We start from the raw sequence: 13,743 nt of genomic DNA, 5'->3' as shown, positions 1-13,743 counted from the left end.
AACTGAATAAAGGACAATAATAATCCCTCCTAAATTCCGTTTCAATTATTATTTATTCCATAACCATGATCTGCATGGTACTGCACAAACAAAATAAAATAAGCACAATTGCTTTCCCATGTTGTCAAGCAGCTTGCAATCCAACTCAAGGCAAAGAATTAACTAACCTCAAACAAAATGGGCAAGGAGCAGAAATCATCTACATGAATTCACAGAGCTATAGAACAGCTTATCCACATCATTCGCTGTTATTACAGTAAATGAAATCAAGATTAGATTGCACTGAATCCAACTCCCTCCCCTTAAAAAATTCACCTAAAACATCATGTTCTTTAAAGCAAAAATAAATTTATTCCATACATTTCCCAAAGAAAAATATTCTGGAAAGCAAAAAGCACAGGTGAAGTAAATTTCTATATTAAATACAGATGATGGAAGAAAAATCTGGCAAAATCACTTGGTACAGTTTGTCTTTTCCTTCAGTCCAATCTCAACTGACAAATGTTTCCTAGTTAAGCTCCCTGCAGAAGTATATTTATTTGCATTTTGCCAGTTGACACCTTTCTATGTTTTGTTACCTAGCTACAACAGATAAATTCCCAAAAATCCCAGTAACCAGTAAATTGGATTAATGTAATCATCCCTTTCTGGTAGTACATCTGACAAAGTAACTTTAAGAAATGAGGTCATTTAGTGAGAACAACGATGCAAGAAAACTCTGGAAACTGATGTTACCACCACAAAGAGGCAAAACTACTGCTGTTAGTGATAGAGGCAACTACAGCATAACACTGAATCATCAATACTGACTCTGCCTGCTTTGATTACTTATCAGAAACAGCAGATGTTGCGTGCACTCCACTGCATTTCTGATGAGTTGTCACAGGGAGCTGAGGACAACAAAACCCACCCTTCTCTAGCAACTGCATGGAGGTCTTTTGGGTGACCTACATTAACTACTGGGTGTGGCAGGAAAAGGTAATTGCAAAAGTGAAAGGGAAGAGCCAGAGTCAGCGAACAAGCATGATGGTAATGTGATGGTTTATATAGGATTGTTTCCTCGATTTTTTTCCTGCGTGGCTGGTTTACTTCTACTTGTCAGACACATGCAGCCATTGAGACACTAACGAGAGACTATACTCTTCCAAAGTAAGTGTTGTGGAAGTCATCCTATGGCCTGGATTTTTATGTAAATTAGTTTTAAATAATGCTTCTAGAAGCCATAACCCAAACTAGAGCAGATGCTGTCATCAGAGCTGTGGTGTCACTATTCCATACTATTCAAAAGTTCACTGCTGTCTGGGCAACATTTTGAGAGGCTCCATCTGTCTTTGAGATTCTATTACCTTTACGATACGTGAATGGAGATATACTTTATTTGTGAGGACTTCTGTTATTAAGTTTAACCATACAATATTCTACTCCAGTTTGTTGCTTAATTCTTCATAACAGTTGTTGGGGGGCTGCTTACTTATAGTCACAACCGTCACACATATACTTGGGAGTCTATGTAGTCTAGGACAGAATCTTTACAGCCACGGTGAAGAAAGATACGACAATTGTCTATGTATGCTATTCCAGTAGTACCCCTCCACAGTCAATAAACACAGGCTCAACACCAGCCATTAAACTATCAATATTTTAGACCGTCACAACCTGCCCACTCTCACTTCTACAAGGGTTCAGTTTATGGTCAAGTGAGGAAGAGGGGTATTCATGTGTGTAACTGCTGTAGATCATATATTGGCATTAAGAGACCTGCAACAATCATCTTGCAACCAGAATGCTTTATTTGAGGTAATTTCTTCTCCAGTTGTGTGTAGAACAAGATGTCCTGAGCTCATCCTGTGGTCAATCACATTTCCCATCAGTATCCTACATCCATTCAGAAATCTCTCATTCCCCACATATGCAATCCTTTGCAGGAACCCATGAAGACAATGACAACGTTCAGTGCATTTCTAAACGATCTTTTTCTTGGAGTATGTCCATTCAGATAAATGAGAATTTTGACATCAGGCAAGATAATATCGTGGATCTTGGATGATTGTCAGCAATGACTAAACTCAGGAGTCCCAGAAGCCACTTTTACTAGTAACCTTTTGTCATAGGTTAGCAAGCATAGTCCCGGAAGGGACGTCCTTGCTAAGGGGTGCTTACAGTTTCCTCTGGGAACTGATAGAACCTATCAGCTGGCCAGTTTGAATATGGACAATTCTCTAAGCCACTTAAAGTTGTGATCACCTCTGTGATCCACATTTAAGAATAGGCAAACTCCCCCTCCAAGCTCTCTCTCGTTTCCGGCGCTGGGACAGGTGGCTGCAGGGCCCCGTGTGGGGGCCAGCGGGCCCGGCCAGGCCCTGCCTGGGCCAGGCCGGGCCGGGCCACGGCCATCCTGGAGTCGATGGACCTGTTCCAGCCGTGGAACCCCCCCCCCCACTGCCTTGCCGTGGGCAGCCGGAGCGGCTCGGCTCTCCCCCCTCTCCACTGTGATAAGAAAAATTCAACATTCCAGCTGCAAAGCTGCAAGGCCGAGGTGAGAGTAACCCTTTTATTGCTGTGAAGAGCTGAAAACCTGAGGGAAGAGAGAGAGGAGATGCTTAAAGCTGAAATTCTGTTGTGAAGCTATGATATATCAGAGTATCCTGTTGTCATTTCATGAAGATATGGGGGGTGGAGTGTTCAACTCGTAAGCAAAAGCACCCGCGCTGAGATAGGCAGATGCTGACGCAGCTGTAATTTCATGAGAAGTTTGGACAGGGAGAGATGAACCAGATGAGGACTTTTGCTCCAAACGGGAAAGGAGAAAACCTCAGTCCCTAGAGATGCTCCCAGAGATAGTCCTAAAGATGAAGATGATGAAGACCCTTTGCTCCCAGGGAAGGAGAAGGGCCTCTGTTTTTGTTTCTGAACGGCTCAACCTTAAAATTGTACCCCAAAAAACTTCAAGAGTGGACCCTCGAAAGCAGTTGTGGGAAAAGCTGCAAGTCGGGGGAAGGGACTCACATGCAGGCAGAGAGACTCCTCTTCCTAAATGGACTGAACAATATTTGGAAGTGGGCAGCTGTCTCGTTGTGATAATGTTCTCATAGCATGAGCAAGAAGAGACTTCTCTTTCTAAATGGACTGAACAAGGTTATTATGGAAGTGGTAAACAGACTGAACATCTTAAGGGTTGTCTTTTCACATTGTCAGTGGGAGAAGGGAGGAAGGTGGGGGGAGGAGGAGAGTTCTGAAGGTAGTATAATTTTTTTTTCTTCTTTTAGGTCTGTTAATAAACTTCTTTATATTCTTTCAAGTTTGGTGCCTGTTTTGCATTTCTCCTAATTCTTATCTCACAGCAGATAAACAGTAATGAGTATTTTGGACCAAACCACTACACTAAATTGGTGTTTCCGCCCGGTTACAAACCGAACCCGCGACACCTTTATAACTCTCACTGGAGTTGTAGTGGCAGCTCACTTATACAAATGCTTTTCCCAGAAGAGAGGAGGACACATTTGTCTTTTTCGGAAATCTCAACTGTTTGCTTCCAAGAGCGCTGTCAGCTGACTTACCAATACTAAATTTCTCAACTTCTAAACTAGTGGGATGAAGCTCTCCCTAACTGGAGAACAAACGAAAAGGACAAAGAACTGAGAAGCCAGAGGATCAGAATTGTATTGTGACACCGAGGGATCAAAGCCAATGTGCTAAATGGCAAAGGTATCATGAAGATGGACACTTTCAGACATATGAAAATTTACACACACAGAAACATGACTCCAAGTATTTCTGTATACTTTTTAGTAATTTCAGCAATGTATAAAATGATTTTTAATATCTTAGTATGGAAAAAGCTAATATGAATGCATGAAGTTCTGCTTTAAAGTCACAAATATGCATTAAAATGGCACTGCTAACTTTCTACATCTTTGGCTATATGGCATAAGAAGATCCCTAAATAAAATATGCTAAGTACATTAATTTATTAACACAATGCTCTCAGGCCCATGGTGTGATTTTTGGGGCTGTTCTGTGCAGGGCCAGGAGTTGGACTTTGATGATCCTTGTGGGTCCCTCCCAACTCAGGATATTCTGTGATTCTATGAGTAGTAAGAAAGTTGAAACCCATTTTGAGTTAATCTGTAAGCGTGTATAAAGCTAGAAACAGCTATCTTGTCATTCATCTTATCAAGTACATTTCTACTGAGGTCAGGAACCTTGGTCAGACCATTTATGCATGCAGACATACTGAACTTCAGGATCAAAACTCATTGCATTAAAACTTCAAAAAGTGCCAGTTTTCATCCACATCTGAAGAACCAAAGTTGCATTTTAGTAACATCACTTAGACAGAAGATTACTCCATGCACAAATAACCTTCATCACAACATGTGGCAAAAGGGTAAAAATGCATGCCATTCATACAAAACATCACTGCACTTTTCATAAGATATCAATATGGCTACTTATTATGTCTCTGTGGGGTTTCTTTTCTGTGCCAATTTGTATCAGAACCCAGTGCACTGGGGTTTAGAAGAATCGTGTGGACAGGGGTAGAGTCAAATGAAATCAATTGCAGCCATGGAGATCTGCTTACAAAAGCAGGGCAGGCAGGCACCATGTCTTTTTCTGCCTGAGTATGTAGTACATTATAGATGTCAACGAAAACAAGCTTAGGTTTTGTATAGGCCTGATGCCTATTTTTACTGCTGATGTTTTAATGCCATTAGGTAACACAAACCAGAACTCAAAACATTTTCCACAGTGTGTAATCCAAATTCTAATCCAAGACCCACTGCGTACTGAGTCTGCACAGTGTCCACAGGACCTTTTTATAGAATGTTTTGTCTTTCTAGCATAAACGAACTGCCATCAGCTTGTTTCAATATATATAAGTCCTATATGCCACGATCCCTTGTCTTACCTCCATCATCTCTGAAACAGCTAAACGCCTCACAATATATTTGTTTTAATAGGAAGGATATAAAGAGAAAAGTTAGAAAGCTTATAAAATAATTTGGGGTATTAACATACTTGAAGCAGAGGGTAGGCTTGAAGAAAGTCCTTCCGCACCTTAGGCCAAACTTCAGGAAACTTCTTTTCCTTTCACAGGTAAGTTACTGGAATGATATGTTAAGCACCAGCATAAAAATCAGCAGAAACTACATGTGCTGTCAGAACTAAAGTGGTGTGATATCCCTGCTACCCCGAAACTAATGTAATTCAGCCAAATTAACGGAATTCACCCAGACCCTGCATCAGATTGATAATGCTCTGCCATCCAAACGTGGTATCACAAATCTCACCCAATACCAAATACTTTACACTGAAGGATTATGTTCTCCTGCTTCTGATACCTTAAACTTTAAACTTATTTTACTGGACTAGTTTTCTCCAGCTGTCAGTAGCATTATATGTAGGGTCATATATACTTCAAACACATTTCTACATTTAAACATGCAAAGTCGGCAGAAAGGAGCAATCTTACATTTCCTAAATTTGTTTTACCACAGTTAGGGACCTGCACCCACTCTCTGCTCTCCACTGAAGTGTGATTTCCCCAACTTCCCAAAACGCACTGAAGAACTGGGATTGCACTGCAACTGTGTGCTTTGAGTCAATAAACCCCCGCACGGGTAACACCTGCACAGACAGCACCTCCAGGTAAAGTCAATGCCTTGAGCGAGCTTATCAGAAACCCAAGGGGGGCGTTTCACCCATCGACGCCTCCAAACCCTTACAGCAGCAGCAAATGCTACCCCAGGACCAGCAAAAAAAGGTCCCACACGTGCCGCCCAGGAGCCGTCAGGTGCCTTTCCCCTTGTGCCCGACACCCACTGGTGCCACATCCAACCCCGCGCTCCCTGGCTGCAGCAGCCCAGCACTGGAACCAGCGCCAGCGGGGGAACGCCAGCGCCGTTTTCCCGACGGCGGACTTTAAAAGGCAGCAGAGAGCTCCTTCCCTCCTCTCCCCGCGCACGCCGCCCGATGCCAGGAATAACTCCTCGGAGCGAGGTGGGGATCAGGGCCCCTCCGGCCGCACAGCGGCCTCGCTGCACCTGGGACTTGAGAGCCCTCCCCACCACGTCCGAGCCAGCCGAGAGCCCTCGGCAGCGGCGCTCCCTCCAAGCCCTTGCCCACCCGGTCCCGAGGAAGGGAAGGCGGCAGAGGGGAGCCACTTACGCGGCCCGGGCACGGCTCCCTGCGGCGGCTCCGGGCTGCGCGGAGCTGCGCTGGCAGCGGCCGGGTTCTCTCGGCAGCCGAAGCCGGGGCTCTCCTCCCCTCAGGGAGCCCCCATGCCCGGCCTTCCCACACGTGCGGGCCGGCAAACCCCACCCTGCCGACCCCCTGCCCGCCCTTCCCTCTTCTCCATTTAGGAGAGTCCGCTCAGCTGAGCGGCGCGGAGGCGTAGTAGGGATGGGTGTTTTCCTTAAAGGGTCGTACCGCGTTCCCCGCTGTCTGCCCCGGGGAAGGGAGGCCGGTCAGCCTCGGCACCGCGGTCTCAGAGCCTGTACAGACAGCCCCGCTGCCCCCGCCCTCACAGACCCGTTGCACCTCCGCGGAAGCGACCGCTGGAGTCCCACCCGCGACGCTCTCCGGCTTCTCAATCCCAGCAACCACGGGCTTCTCCAACCTTGTTCTGCCCCGAGTGCTTTGATATTCTGCACGGGAATAGCTCTGGCGGGGGGTTCACGAGTGATCCGCCCTCAGAAACAATTTTCCCGCAGCCTGCGGGCGGGTGGGTGCTTTGCGCTGGGAGGCAGGAGGAGCGCCTCCCAAAAGCCCTTTGCCGCTTGCTGGACCTTGAGGCGTCCCGAGGCGCCTTTCAGGAGCATGTGGTGGGATTTTGTGAGGAAGCTCCAGGAAGTGTTGGGAACGAAGGTAGAGGAGCCGCCCTGTCTGTCCTAGCAGGTAACACTTTGTTTTGGGAGACATCATAGGCAACATTTGTCTGAGAGCAGCAGAAAGTGCCACAGGATGGGTACAACAACTACAATGCAGCTTCTTTTCATTCTAGTGTTGTCAAGCACTTCCTTTTCCTACAAGCCTTGTCACATTTGTTTGAGATACCTGGAACTTGGCAGCTCCAACTATCCACAGGCTGAAGAGTTTTAGTCCCTCCCTTTGCTTCAGCCTAAATAATTCAAATAATTTCTCTCAGCCAGATATCTTTAAAAACTCATTTTAAGGCTAAGAATAGCCTTAGGCTAAGAATGGCTAATGCTAAGAATAACACTGAGAATAGCTGGAATAGATCTTATAGTCATCATCTTTTTCTTCCTGCATAGATTCTACTTAAATAGGTCCTTTCCTTTTAATGCTATAATCTGAATCATCCATCTGGTTCATGGGTTATCAGGGATTATCCCACTCTGCTCTGCGCTGTTGTGGCCTCACATAGAATACTGTGTGCAATTTTGGGCACCAGAATACAAGAAGAATATAAAGCTATTAGAGAGTGTCCAAAGGAGGCCTACAAAGATGGTGAAGGGTCAAGAGGGGAAGCTGTATGAGGAGAGGCTGAGGTCACTTGGTCTGTTTGGCCTGGAAGAGACTGAGGGGAGATGTCATAGCAATCTTCAACATCCTTATGAGGGAAAGTGGAGGGGCAGGTTCTCTTTAGTGACACAACAGGACCCGATGGGATGGCCTGAAGTTCTGTCAAGGGAGGTTTAGGTTAGATTTTCAGAAAAAAATTTCATGCAGAAGGTTATTGAGCACTGGAACAGGCTCCCCAGGAAATGGTCACAGCACGAAGCTGTCTGAGTTCAAGAGGCCTTTGGACAATGCTCTCGTGCACAGGGTGTGACTCGTGGGGCTGTCTTGTGCAGAACTAGGAACTGGACTTTGATGATCCTTGTGGGTTCCTGTTATGAATACATAAAATCCTTGGGCATACCTTTACAAATTTTGGCTATGGATCTGCTCATCTCTTTTCTATGACATTCTGTCACCATACATGGTGTGTGTGTACATATATATGTAAATATATACATTATGTATGCATATACCCACACACATGCATCCCTAATGTAGGCTTTCAGGAACTTCCTTTCAAAAGTACTTTAAATTCCATCTTTAACCAGCTAGGTTTTGCCTTTCTCCTTCTACAGGGAAACTCTTTCAGAACTGCAAATCTGAAAGAAGTCAGACATCTATAACTCTGATTGAGCTCTCATTCTGTGAGTCTCTTGCTTCTCACAGAGGAAGATCATGCAGAGGGCCAATCTGACAAGATAAGAAGAGCAGAAATATTTTTGGGGGGGTGACTGTTTAGTGACTTAGCACTTCATAAGTGAATTTATGACTATAAATTAAACTATTCTCTGTTTATTTGCAGAAAAATAATAATTGACCATTCTGTTAAAAGTCATGTTGTGTTCCCATGTTATTGGACTACTTTTACATTTAAATTATCATTAGAATTTTTCATCTTTCCTTTTCTGAACCTTTCAGGTACACTGTCATCAGCCTACTAAGAAATAGCTACGTCAATAAGGTAAGCAATACAGTGAAGATTTTTTTCAGAATATGCATCAGTTATTCAGAGAAATCATGTGACTAAAGGGGCAGCCTATTCAACCAAAACATTGGCAATCAGAAAGTTATTTGCCTTTGCTCTTGCCCTAGCCATGTGTGCAGAACAACAGTTCTGACTAAATGTTCCAATCTGTATCAGGAAATTATGTATGTGATACATAAAATCTTCTGAATACTACTGAAGGGTAATTTTCGAGTAACTGGATTTGTACACACAAGTGTTTCACTAAATGCTCTATATACTACATTACATGTGAGAAGTCAGATGCTACAATAATTAAGCAGAACAGAATAAATTAGTCTCACCAAAGCTGTGATACAAAATTACTTTTGTGAAATTCCAGTTACCCATCTTGCTGCACTGTATGTGCTTTTGTTGCATGAGTATGAAATGACCATTTTCCACCACATTCTTTAGCTGATAAATGCAAGGAAATTTTTATCATGTGTTCAAAACAAAGTGAATAAATAACGCATCCTCTTTCTTTCCCCACTATTCATCTTCTACCTGAGTGAAGCAATTGAAACATAAGACTGTGTTCTCATTTTGAAAATTCTAGTATTTTCCTCTGTTAATATGTTCCTTTCACCTTCCTGTTTTTCACTGGGTTTTTCTATTTAATTGTTTCTGTTCTGAGTATTTATTGTCCTGTGTGTCCTACTGACATGAGGAAATGTTGAAGAGATAGTACTAACATACTTAATGGACATATAGTAAACTTAATGTCTTGACGTTTAAACATGTACTTGTGAGCTGTGCTGGCTGGCGATCTGGGGGGAGGAGGCTAAGCTCTAGCCTCCTCCCTCTTCACCACCTAGCTCATGGCAAAGTTATTCATAGACAGTGATTCTTTGAGTAATGTAAATGCTGTAAAAAGGAAGGCATTCTTCCTTGAAAACAGGTTAATGCTGATATGGCCGTGACAGAACTATGTAGCAGAGCAGAAGGTTCATGTTTTGGTTGCCTGGACTACATTTAGCCATTAGATAACTAAGGACTTTTATTATGCAGGACAGATTGTCCTTTAAACTTTTAAAATACAAACACAGAGGGGAAAAAAGTTTGCAAAGGAAAAAAAAGCCAAGAAGTATTTTTAATCCGCATTAATAAAAAAACCCCACTGTATTTTATTAGACTGAACAACAACAAAACAGCATTGAAATAAATTATGGAAAAGTAGTGTATCTCTGTAAGCAATTAATTACCCATTTGCAGGGAAAAAAGAAGTATGGAGGTTTAAAAGAACATTTACATGAACACTGGATGACAATTTTTAATAGTTGGAGATTTATTTTCTTTAGAGAACTTGGCTGTGTAGATTCAAAAATGAATGACTACTTTTCCCCAATAGGAAAAAGTTCTAGCAGGACTTGATCTGCAGCTGCCTAAAGCAGGCTTGCCATTTGAGACTTCAAGGGGGCGTACCAAGGGGAGTGTAAGGGGGAGTGGCAGGAGAGCTGCAATCATCTCCTGTTTTCCAGCGAGCAACGCTGAGGTAACTAACGAGTACCTCCAGCAAACTATGGCAAGTCTCAGGCATTGAGCAACTGAGGCCGTGTCAATGAAACTTCTAAAAGTAGGAGGAACGCATGCCTAGAAACTTGCCCAGCCTCATCAGCAAAGAAAATACACTTTTTGTTTCTGTTTTCATCAGGTTGCTTACATATTAACCACTGCTTAACAGTCTCTGTTTGCAGGCTCAACATACTCTCTTCTGGGATCAGAATTTGCTTAAGTACTTAGGGTTTGATTAGCCATAATGAATCACATGAGTGGCCTCAGTAAGACAGTATTAGGTGACCTGCTGAAGCTGAACCAGCAGCATGAGTTTTGGCCCATTTAGAGAGAGAAATGTGCCTTATGAGATTGTGAGGGTTGGCTTCTTTTCATCTCTTCTACTTTTCCACATGACCTGTGCAGCAAATTGACACCTTAATTTGTCTGAGAGAAGTTAAGGAGGTAATCTCTTAAATTAACTTGGGGTAGTGATTTTGGTTATTGACTCTTTCTAAGACATGAAATAGCTGCAAGTTTTTCAATCCGATCTTTGTAGAGCTGCTAGCTAAATTCAGAAATTGTATGCCCTACTTCTGCATTTATGCATCACATGCATTACTCAGTGGAGTTCTGCACAAAATTAGCATCTGTCAATGCAGGCTTGTCTGGTATGGAGAGCAGCAGAAAGAAAACTATAATGTGTTGCAGCAGAATTGAAATGCTAAGGCTTAAACTGGAACTAGATATGGTCCTGTAAAAGTGATGCTGTTGGGTACTGCTATTGTTATCAGCTCTGCAAACTCAGAATATCTTCTGAACCATAAACTTTTTTTCTTTCCCAGCATCAACAGAACCCATAGACTGTATCACTTAATGTCCTCACACACTCAGCTATCTTGAAGAGTCCAAACTTTTCAGTTTAGAGGGAAGATAGCACCTTGCCTGTGATTTATAAAGAAAGCTTGGATAACCAGATACAGATGCTATCTCATTGAACTTCTGGGATTCCTGAACAAAGTTCACACTTGAGAACAAACCTCTGTGTAAAGGTTTGTATGTTTCTGTGTAAAGGATGCTCAGGTTATCTTTTAACAAACAAGTCTTTCTCTGAATTCTGGTAACTATTTATATAGAACTTTGTGTCTCTGCTGTTCTATTTTACCTGACATGTGAACTTAGTTCTCCAAAAGTCTGGAGGCACTTTAGCAGTCCATGTCAATTGTGCACTGTAGACACATCATGAGAAACATGAGCTGCTCAACATGTTTCAGTCAGTTAATTTTAATGACAAAGGCAATTCTACATCAATGGCACCGGTCAGTAATTAATTAACAGTCCATTACTCTGATGTTTGCCATACATTTTAGTTTCAGTTCAGCAGTTTTACTCTGTATCCTCGAGCTCCTGCTTATCACAACCTCCAGCTCTCCTGAATCAGTTTCTGTGGTTCAACATGTCTCAGTCGCTCAGAAAACGGACCAAAATTTTTTTAAAAATCATTTTTGAGAATAAAGTAATACTTTTAATCAGCTTTCCCAGGAAGATTTCACTGACCTTTGGGTTGCTGTGTAGTCCTTCAAACAGCTATTCTTCCCCTTCTCTGTAGCCAAAGATGTAAGAGAAGAACTTCCCACAGGAAAAGGGTGGGAGAGAGCAGCCAGATGTGAAAGACTTAAACAGCCCTTCTGCCCTTGGAAAAGAAGGAGTATAAATATATACTGACACATTTTTAAGTTCAGCTCTGCCTAGCATGGTGGGAAGGAAGTTCTCTGAATCATTCAGTCCCAGTTATACCACTGGAAAAACCATAATGTCAGCACACTGCTCCATCTCTGCATAACAACAGCATTCATTAATTACTGAAATATTCCCCGAGGAAAATAATGTTTACAACTGGGGCTTGTAACTGACTACAGAGATGCCACAGATTCTATGACTAGGTGCATTGCGTATGTCCTTGCTCATCGGTGTTCCGATGTGTGTACTTTAAAACTAAGTATACATTATGCATGTATGTACTCTGAAGTGGACTAAAATGATATGTTTGCAGCTTTTTGATGAGATGAAGCTGAAGTTTTAAGTGGTAAGGAAGAATGCAAAATTTTGGATATTGCACATAGTTTTTCTTCTTGATTTAGAACATTTGCTCTTCAAGTTTTTTCTTCGAAGAAAAATATCACCTAGGTAACTTCCTCAACTGCCACTGAACTTTGGATTTGCTCTTTTGTTGCGGTGGCTAAGTACACTTTACACCCCTCAAGTTGCCTTACAAATGGTCCCTCCTTACAACAATGTGCTAGAAAAGTTCTCCCTTTGTCTAGATTCTGCTGGTCACTGGCCCTCTCCCCCTCCCATCCCTTTTCCCATTGGCCCCTGTTATGTCACTCAGCCTTGCCTCTGCCCCCTAGCCCTCAGACTATTGGTTTTGGATGCTCTGCCCACCTTTGGGAGTTTTCGGGATAAAACGAGCGCGGGCTTTCAGTTGTTTTTCGTTCTTGCCGTTGTTCCCTTTGGAGTGTTGCCATTAAACGCCTCGGAATTGCATGCAGAGAGCCCCTCTCACCTCCCTGTCTCTGGTTCATGCTTAGACTGTGTGTGCGAGCAGCTGTTCTCGACCACCTGCGAAGGTGAGATCGTGTGCACGCATAGGCGCTGGCAGAGCGCCACCTAAGCAGTCCACGAGGGACCCAGTAGGGACAAATGCGACATCGATCCACCGAAGCCCTTGCTTTACTCTTTTTGTTCACTTTCTCTTTTGAAAAATACAATAGAAGGCACCCAAAAAATGGTTGTATTGTTCCACTCCTGCAATTACTATTCATCAGTAAGAGATGACATGATAATGAAAAACGTATCCTGCAAAATTCGTTGAACCCACCAGAGGATTCTAGGGTATTAAATTTGGGGTATTACTCATATGATGGATTTGTATCCACCACTTTTCTGTACACTGCTGTTCATTTTCTTGAGTAAAAAGTATGAGTCATGCAATATTATTATTTTCTTCTTTTGATACCTGAAATGTGCTGAGCTTAACTGAGCAAAAAGTGATAGAAGACTGTTTTTCTCATGACGTCAATACATATATTTTATCCCCTCTAGCCACCCACATGTGGTCACTTACACAGGAGGAATAAACAATCTACCATGTAGAAAGCAGTGAATCGTTACTTTAAATATGAATGTGTATTTGCATAATACATTTGTATATATCTAAGTTTGCATTAAAATTTCTTATTATTTGGCTGATCTTTAAATTTGTTAAAATGCTGATGCACAAGGCACCAAATAGTAAGATTACTAAATACATGGAAACTGCAAAGAAAAATCTTGCCAAAGATCTGCCAGCTGTCACAGGACAATTGCCCTCATCAAATCCTACTTCAAGATGTATATATATTATACTGAAATTTGCAGTGCAAATACTCAAAAAAGGTTTTTATCCCAGTAAATATAAGACTGATAGGAGATATGATTGCAGCATATATTTAAAAGGCTAAGTTTTGGCAAGAGAGAGGAATTGTTTAGATTGGTAAAAGAAGATGCTGGCACAAGAAGCCCTTGAATACATTTGGCTGAGATATATGAGCCAATATCTGACTTTTTGTAGTAGTGGTGTATGTAGAGAGGGGAACTAAAGTAACTGGTCTTGAAATGGAGCTGGCTGATTCATGAAGAAGATTATATAATGGAATAGTTCACAATAGCTTCATGATATC

At 42.4% G+C, this 13,743-nt stretch overlaps 1 protein-coding gene and 1 long non-coding RNA gene across 7 annotated transcripts in view; one reads left to right on the top strand and one right to left on the bottom strand.

The window, feature by feature from the left end:
• SLC7A2 (solute carrier family 7 member 2) overlaps window positions 1–6,678 on the bottom strand; it is a 55,188-nt gene extending 48,510 nt beyond the window's left edge. For 3 of the 6 annotated variants that reach the window (XM_032109082.1, XM_032109086.1, XM_032109089.1), the window contains exons 1-2: window positions 6,169–6,304; window positions 5,020–5,105 (exon numbers count right to left, since the gene is read on the bottom strand). The gene's annotated coding sequence lies outside the window, so the exon portion shown is untranslated. The other 3 variants (XM_032109084.1, XM_032109085.1, XM_032109083.1) reach the window with 3 other exon arrangements.
• LOC116444040 lies at window positions 5,703–13,258 on the top strand. Its single transcript, XR_004240187.1, has 3 exons — window positions 5,703–6,000; window positions 8,443–8,485; window positions 10,867–13,258. It is a non-coding gene; the product is annotated as an uncharacterized LOC116444040 (long non-coding RNA).
• The last annotated feature ends 485 nt before the right edge of the window (window positions 13,259–13,743 follow it).

Source organism: Corvus moneduloides, chromosome 5 (assembly GCF_009650955.1).
Source record: "Corvus moneduloides isolate bCorMon1 chromosome 5, bCorMon1.pri, whole genome shotgun sequence".
Lineage (NCBI taxonomy): Eukaryota > Metazoa > Chordata > Aves > Passeriformes > Corvidae > Corvus > Corvus moneduloides.
The sequence above is the reverse complement of the archived record's forward strand: the minus strand, read 5'-3'. Positions and strand labels throughout refer to the sequence as shown.